This window comes from Pieris brassicae, chromosome 2 (genome assembly GCF_905147105.1).
Source record: "Pieris brassicae chromosome 2, ilPieBrab1.1, whole genome shotgun sequence".
NCBI classification, from domain to species: Eukaryota; Metazoa; Arthropoda; class Insecta; order Lepidoptera; family Pieridae; genus Pieris; species Pieris brassicae.
This window is the reverse complement of record NC_059666.1, coordinates 1,322,583-1,331,093: the sequence shown is the minus strand read 5'-3', so window position 1 is coordinate 1,331,093 and position 8,511 is coordinate 1,322,583.

The following is an 8,511-nucleotide window of genomic DNA, read 5'->3' as shown; positions in this document are numbered from 1 at the left end:
CCTTGATGACTGGAAGTCTTCAAGATCCACCTCCCAAGATATTTCTTCTGCGGACTAGCGATCTGTGGAGTCGAACTTCAATATTAAAAAAAGAGCATAATTCTCTCTCAAATGCCGACAACGCACCCACTAAAATGGGTGTTCATGGGCTGCGATTACTGCCCTTTTTGGGCGTCCCGTAGGCTCATTTGTTTACCCGCCTACTCTACCAAGAATAAATGTTTTGATAATTGAACTACTTGACGCTTATACACAATATTACCGCCGAAAGATTTAAATTCTGCATCGAAGTGCGTCGGTCGTGTACAGCTGCTTTGATCGTCAAAGTACGGCTTTATAATAATAGTTTCATTTCAAACGATCATTAACTAGCATTGTTTCTTAATGCATGATCTTTAAAAAACATATTATGTTTTAAGAATCTTTATTTCTTAATTTAAAAAAAAACACAGAAACATTTACACTTAATCTCCAAGCACCGATTATTAACAGTTACAATAATATTATTAACAGTTACATAGCAATACAAATAAAAAGCGCTCTTAATGTCACAACAATTAAAATTATGCACTGTTAACGTAAGATCCCTCTTACTAGAAACAAGACAATTAGATCTGAACAATGCATTGAGAAAATCTGAGAGAATAAACCTCGAGTAAATATCGAGGAGGCTTTTAAGCTAAAAGGGGCTATTCAATACTAGACCACAAATGAATTAATTTTTTACAACTTATACTAACAGAACTAATACTGATATTAAGAAATGTTAACTTACCAATATTTGTATGCATTAATTGATAAAACCCTAATAATAATGAATACGAAAAATAAAGACAAATAATAATTGATAACTTCTATACCTATATATCCTTTATTAAAACCAAGCAAAATAATCAAATCTAAATTAAAATTATCTTAAACTACATAGCAATAATAATAAAAAAAATTAAACTAATTTAAAAGTACTAATTTATTTTCATTAATTGTTAATTATTTTTATCATTACTATGTAGAAAAAAATTACAACAATTACATAGAAGTAATTTAACAAATATAAAATAACACACAAATCTATAAAGTATTGTCAGTCATAAAGCACGCCATATTATGGCCAGCATATCATGGATCTAGATGGACACTTCTTTTTTTGTATGGTGTAAGGTTCGCCGATAACTGTATGTTCTTTGATAAAGCCTTTATACAGTATTGTACACACTGTAGGTAGGTAAAAGACAAAAGTAACTGGAAATATAATAATTTTCAAACAAATTTTGTCTTCTATCTTTTCTCTTAATGATTGTGTCCCTTAGGGATTGAACAGATAGAAAATCGTTTATGAAAGTCGGACAGCTGTCACAAGATAAATACTGTCAAATAATGGATTAACAAACTATGATAGTTAATTGATTAATATTCATGAACGTTTATTGACATGTTCAGTTTATACGCTGTCAATTACTTTTGAATACCAATTCATTGGGTTAAAATATTCAAGATTTATCTAGGAACACTAGGAACAAAACAAAATATTTATTTGTTTCGTACACAAGTTTTGGTATGAAGTCCCAACAAAATTCCTCTTTTATGATTCTTTAAAACTACACTAATTTATGTTTACCGCAATGAAAACTATGAACACATACGCGCTTTTGAATATTTTATTAAACTCAGATTCATTCACTGGTCAAAAACGTACTTAATATCTGCGACACTTTAATTCTATGGGCCGATTTCTGTATATAATTTCTTTCTCTTATTTAGACCAGCCTTTTTACCTCTATACTAACTCTAATTTAATTTAAATAATATATCATTAACATAACGTAAAGTTCGATTACAACACATCGCATCTTGGAACCGCATGCTGGCATTTTGCCAACGACACGAATTTAGTGCCTAAGTTTACGTGTTGCTATTATTTATCTCGTGTACAAAGTCACCCACCCACCTTAGAAACTATATTCGCTTGGCAACAATTTATTTTTTGAACTCAAAATCTATATAATACTTATGTTCGGTCGAGGAAAATACGTTCTTATTCTCTATATGTACTGCGTTATGCGATGTTATTTATTCGCAGGTAATTTAAATGTACAAACAATCGACAATCAAATTCTCTAGCTGAATGGCCAAGTGCTTAAGCTGGTAACAAACTACATGTTGTAATTCTTGTTAGGGCACGAAAATTATACACACACAGTATCCGTAATAAAGAAATATATTCACTGTTTAACTTGGAAGTGATATGTCTGCTTCCTACCACGATACGAATTGAAATAAATCAGAAATGACCTGGAGCAGAGTGAGGTAAAGACAAATTTGGCGCCTCGACAAGATGGCGGCTCGATCGCTCATTCAAATGACAGGAAATTGTCAATACAATGATTAATTTTTGCAATCTTACTCAAATAAATCAACACTACACTTATGAACGTCAACAGAAAAGATGTTAAATTGATTCTAAATTAACATTTACTACCAGTTCCCAAATCAAGTGCGTAGAGCGGACAAGAGGAACTAGCAAGAACATCTCCGCCACTCTTTTTAAGTCATACATATTGTTTGAACTGCAGCAATACAATCCCAATGATAATTTAAATAAAATATAATGAATAAAGAATAAAATTTATAAAATTCTTTATTGATTCATTTACTGGTGAAAGTCACTACTTGTTTTAAAATTGTTTATGGTTATACATACAACAAGGCTTTAAGAATATATTGACCATATAGTGTCATAATATTTAATTCCTTAAACTTCGTTAATTCCGTACCGACTCCCTTGGGGAAACACAATATAATACCCTGAAAAGTTCAAATTCTGCAGCACACATATGGATTGACCCCTGCAGCAGCACCCCACAGTAGAATACCGTTGAAGATAACACTGTGAATGTAGGGTGATGTATGCAATTACTGGCAAGATTATATTTAGATTTGAAATGCTCAGAAAGCTGATACAAGGTTAGAGAAGCAGAAGAGCAGGTATTAAAACATTTATTCAGTCTGACGCAAACGATTGTATTACTTACTTAAGGTCCTATATCCCTCAAGAGTAGTCGAGAGTATAGAAACCGAGCCGGATCGGTTTGGCCAACTGTTTTAATTTTACTTCACGTCGATACAGTTTCCTTCGCTCCAGCGATATGCAATTCAATGTTTGCAGAAATTTCTAGACCTTATCAAAATCTACAGAAAACAATCTCGTTTTCGTATAATTCTTACTCAAATAATACTATATATTTTATAATTAACTAGCGGCTCCGACAACACACACTCCTGTAAACATGTCTTACAAACAATCAGTTAAAAGGACTTTGATTACGAACACATGCACAGAAGATCCTCCTGCAGCTGCCAGGCTGATTTGTGAATATTAACCGTCCAGGGTGCTACCCAAACGCATACAAAAAAAAACATTCATACAGGTTCAGCGGTTTAAGAGGTGTTTAGTGACATATTTATTTATACTTTGTTACCATAATATACATAATTATACAAACAAAAAGTAAGTAGGTTACATAAGTTATTAGGCAACAGGCGGCCTTATCGCTAACAAGCGGTTTCTTCCAGGCAAACCTAATATGGGAGACTAAAAGATTACACGTACAGTAGAATTATATATATAAAGATTAAGTTGCATCATTTGAACGATGTATGTTAATTTAATGTCTCTTTATATGTTGTAACATATGTATTTTGAAAGCATAGTAATATTTACTTATACCTCGAATCTCAATTATAAACCATCTCTTCAAAGCAATACATGAAACGTAATTTTATAAGAAGCCGCGTACAAATTATTTGAAGAAGTCTATTAAGTGTGTAATTATTTAATCAATTACCGTCTTACATTCGTAGTATAAGTGCGTTCAACCATTTCAAAAGGACATTAAAGAAACATATCAGAATGAGATAAGTAGACTAAAATTGAGAAAGCTGTTTGGCGACGTGTATCTCGTTCCACATAATAAGTTTCTTATGTAAATAAAATACATTTTTTGTAATGTGAAATAAACTTCTTTAAACATTAATATTGAAATGGCAACTGAAGGCTTAGGTAACAAATGCAATTATAAAACCTTTTTAAAAATATTCAATTTTTCATTTCACATTTGCATGTTTAGTTTATAATCCCACGATATTACTGCAATCTTTATAGCAGCCATAGTAATAACATCGTACCCAAGTACCGAGAAAATTGTGCCAAATCGCTCATTTTTTATCACGATTGCGCCGACAATGTTTAAGGTAACCATTAAGGCAGTAGTCTGCTTTAGGAGCCGAAAAAAAAGCGATTTTTCAACAATTTTTTTGAAAGGGAAGGAAATGATTGCGGTAAACGAAATTTTGTGACGATAGTATATTATATTCAAGCTTTAAAAAACAATTTTTATTATTACAAACGATTGAAACTTGCAAAAGTTGTAACGATTTTTCTGGGGCGCCTGGAGTGTGCACTCGTAAATCGGTGCCGGTGATGGAGGTCGTGCGATGCATCTGAAATAGTGGAACCAATTTTTTTATAAGTTCCTTTTCTATATGAACTAAAAAAATACCGAAGAAATGACGGAATTCCAATTTTTTTCGAAGTTTGAAAAAAAAAAATCACAAAGTTGCAAAACAAGTAATTTAAATAGTACTTTTGTCCAACTTTTTTAGTTCAAATAGAAGATAATTCAATACTGAAGCTAGACTTTGTTTTTTTTCGATCGGACATCCATTGTTTTTACTATCGCCGGCACCGTTTTACAAAACTTGTGAAAATGAAAACTCGAGAAAACGGGCTGTAAAGTTTTCAGTCCAAAAAAATTTAAGTTTTTGGATACTTACACTAATTAGATGTTAATCGGCTATCCCCGGGCCATACAATAATCCTTCCTCTTCTTAAAAAATGCTTCGTTTTGGAATAGATTTAAGACAAAAACGAAAAATCGATTTTTTGAAGCCTGTAAAGCAAAGCCTTAAACATTTCAAATAACACAATTCTAAGCTGTTAAATGTTCACAATTTTGGTATTTTGAATTGCATTCGTGGTCTGATGAATCTCACCTGTACATCAGCCAGTGTACGTAATAAGTAAGTGACAGGAACCAGAAGTAACTGTACCTAGTCCAGCCATAAGTTATGTTACAAATGAAAATGTTTTCATTCATGAAGTAATGTAATATTATCAATATCTACATATTTATTAAGGTCTCAGCAAAAATAAAATTCGAAATAGCCACCTTTGGCCTTTAAACAGACCTTTAATCTGTTTGGCCACGAATCTATGGATTTACGCACTGTTGCCAAGGGAAATTTCTTGGGATGTGGAAGGTCTTCACTCCGTCTGATGTCTTGAATCCTAGCCAATCTTAGGCCTAAAAATTGGCTTCAGTTTCGGCAATTACCTCTTCATCAAAAATGTCACAAAATTTCTGTCCAGCAAGCATTCTCCTGAGGTCTGAGAATTCAATGTGCTAATGGAATTTTTCCATCATTTTCATTTCTTTTTATATATATACTAGGGGGGCAAACGAGCCTGCGCGACGTCCTAAAAGGGCAGTCATCGCAGCACATAGATATCCATTTTTAGTGGGTGCGTTGCCGTCTTTTGAGGGAGGAGTACGCTCGAATTGGAGTCGGATCTCTCAGGGAAGACCCCCACCGGGAGTCGATTCCATAGTTCGCTAGTTCGCAAAATAAAATGCCTTGCGAAACGAAATGTGGAAGATTTCCAGCTATCATTAAATTAAAAACGCTACTACGAGGAATGACAAATTAGATTACTAAAACAATACGGTTCTTTTTATTTTCATTTTCAGTATAAAAAAATAAATTGACAAGACGATACATTTCATAATCAAAACACGAATTGCGAATCAAAATTCACCGAGCGGCTTTGTAATATAATTAGTACCACCGCGTCATTATTAGCTAATTATTATTATGTGCCAAACCACTAATGGCCAGATGAATATCGCTTTAAATTAAATTAGGTTTGTTTAAAATGTCATAATATTGTATTGTTTATTAGCTATATTGTATGAAGGTTTCGGAAAAGGAATTCTATACAAACCTTGGCCCACAATTTTAATGGAATTGTTACGCTTGCTACCGATATTGGCTGTTATATATAAATACTAGCTGCCCCCGCGAACTTCGTTTCTCCTTAATGTGGTTTTAGTTAGCCTTAACACCGTGACACGAAAGAATAATTTCACTGTATTATTGTCACTATATTTTGAACTTGATTTACACTTCGATCTAAGTAACACCAAAAATTAAAAAAGTAGAAATAATTGAATTTCACGGTATTTCGTTTACTACAAAATAAATTTAATTTATTCTTTAGCCTCAATAACACGTGGTAATCATGATATTGAATTGTAGCTTATAGGACACGTTTGTCGGTTTACCATAGCAGTGCCATCTATTGATTACTTACTTAATCCAGTCGAAAAGTATCGACATCTGTTATAATCAATTAATTATAGACAAATAATATGCAATAAAATGCGACTATAATTAAAGATCTCAGCTATCCTATCTCTTAAGTTGGACCAGACTGCTCACGGTCTGCCAATTTAATTTAAAATCGGTTAAGTAGTTCAGGAGTCCATCGCGGACAAACATCGTGACAGGAAATTTATATATATTAAGATTAGGTTCTTATATATGAAAGTGGCGTATTGTATTGGAGGAACAAAAGTAGATGTTTTATGCAGAGAATATATTTAATTAATCAAAGTATGTACCATTGATATTGTTACGAGCTAGGGGATCGGATAGAAAATGCCGTGGATTTCTTCAAGGGTTTATTTCTTGAAAAATCAATGAGGAATTTATGGGCACAGTTTAATTGCAGAGATGCACTAATAAAACACAAAAACACAGTCACTAATTACTTCACTTATGCACACTTCACACTGTACTTTATCACTTGTATTCACTTTATTCGCACTTTATCGCTTCGGTGTTTCGCTCTTGTTGTCGCATTCAAAACTAAAGGCGACTAATCGCGTTTCGGCTCGCTTATATATCCCTGGGAATAATTCTAAACAATATTCGAGAACTTTCTAGGCGGGCTTGCTACTGAGTAGCGATTGCACAATTCTAGAACGTTCGCACTCTTTGTCTCTTTCGCACGTTGCTCCGTCCTTGTCGTACGGCGTTCTAGAGTGCTCGTCTAGTTTCGAGAAAGTTCTGATCTTCTCTCTCTCTCTCTCGTATCATTTCGTCCTTGTCTCACACCTAGAAGGTTCGGTCTAGAATATTCCTTCATCAAAGGGATATAACCAGGCCTGAAAACGCCTGAAAACGGGTCTCCTGAAAACTACACCACTCGACTACACATGTTCTGAAACTGACTGAAAAAATGTTTCAGCTTCCTGAAAACTAGGGTAACATTATGGAAATTACAATTTTCTAATATGTGATTGACCCTCTCCTGAAACGGTCAGAAATCATATTACAGCCTGCTGAAAAGTCCTCTAACTAGTGGAAAAATCTAGAAACATTGCAGTCGACCCGTCTTCGTAGCTATATCTATGCACTTTTCCCTTGTTATAGGTTCATTGATCCGTTTATAAGGAAACCATTCGGATGTGAATCAATAAAATCTTTAAAGGGGGTTTCCATCAGAGTTGATATTTTTACCTTACTAAGAAGTTATCCAAATTACGAAAAAATGGTAAACTGTTGGAGCAAAGTTCGTGGAGCAAAATGTACAGTGGATATCTTAGACTTTCCAATTGAAGGTCCTCTAATTTGGTAGCAGTCTATTGTGAAGTGTGTGATCTAGCGTTGTCGTGAAGCTGCGGTGGCCTAGAGCGATTGTCCAGCCATGTTTAGCAGTTAGCTTTTCCATCATGGTTTGCAGTTGCTGACAATCCGACAACTTCGGCACGATTTGGCTGGTTCGGCTAGGTTCAGCCGTTGCGATGGATGCTTCCAATTATCGCACAGGATCCACATTACATCACACGTCGATTTAAAATCCCTTCATTATTGTTCCGGTTGAGCAGGTAATGCAGCAGTCCACACGCGTTGTTCCTTCACTCAAATCGTGTGGTACCCACCTTTCAAGCTTTTTCACCTTCACAATTTGCATACAGTGGATTAATACATTGAAAGGAAACACTTTTTTTACCGGATTGAAGCTTAGTATATAATTATTTTACATAATTTTAAATTTTCCGACGTTTCGCGTGTTTTAATCGGTAAAAAAAGTGTTTTCTTTCAATGTGTAAAATCTATGTTAACAAAAGACTATTTTAATACAGTTTGATCACTAACACCGCAACCTGCAACATACTCAGACATAGTTATCGATGGACTCCACAATAGCCTTCAATTCTTCGTTATCAACTATAGTCTCAGGCCGTCCACAGTGCTTGTTCTGCATGTCGAAATTTCTAGAATGAAAACGTGGGAACCAAAAACGAACTGTGTTTTCTTTTGCGACACCGCCGCCATACACATCATTAATCCTTCGATCCGTTTCTGAAGCACTGATACCACGAAACT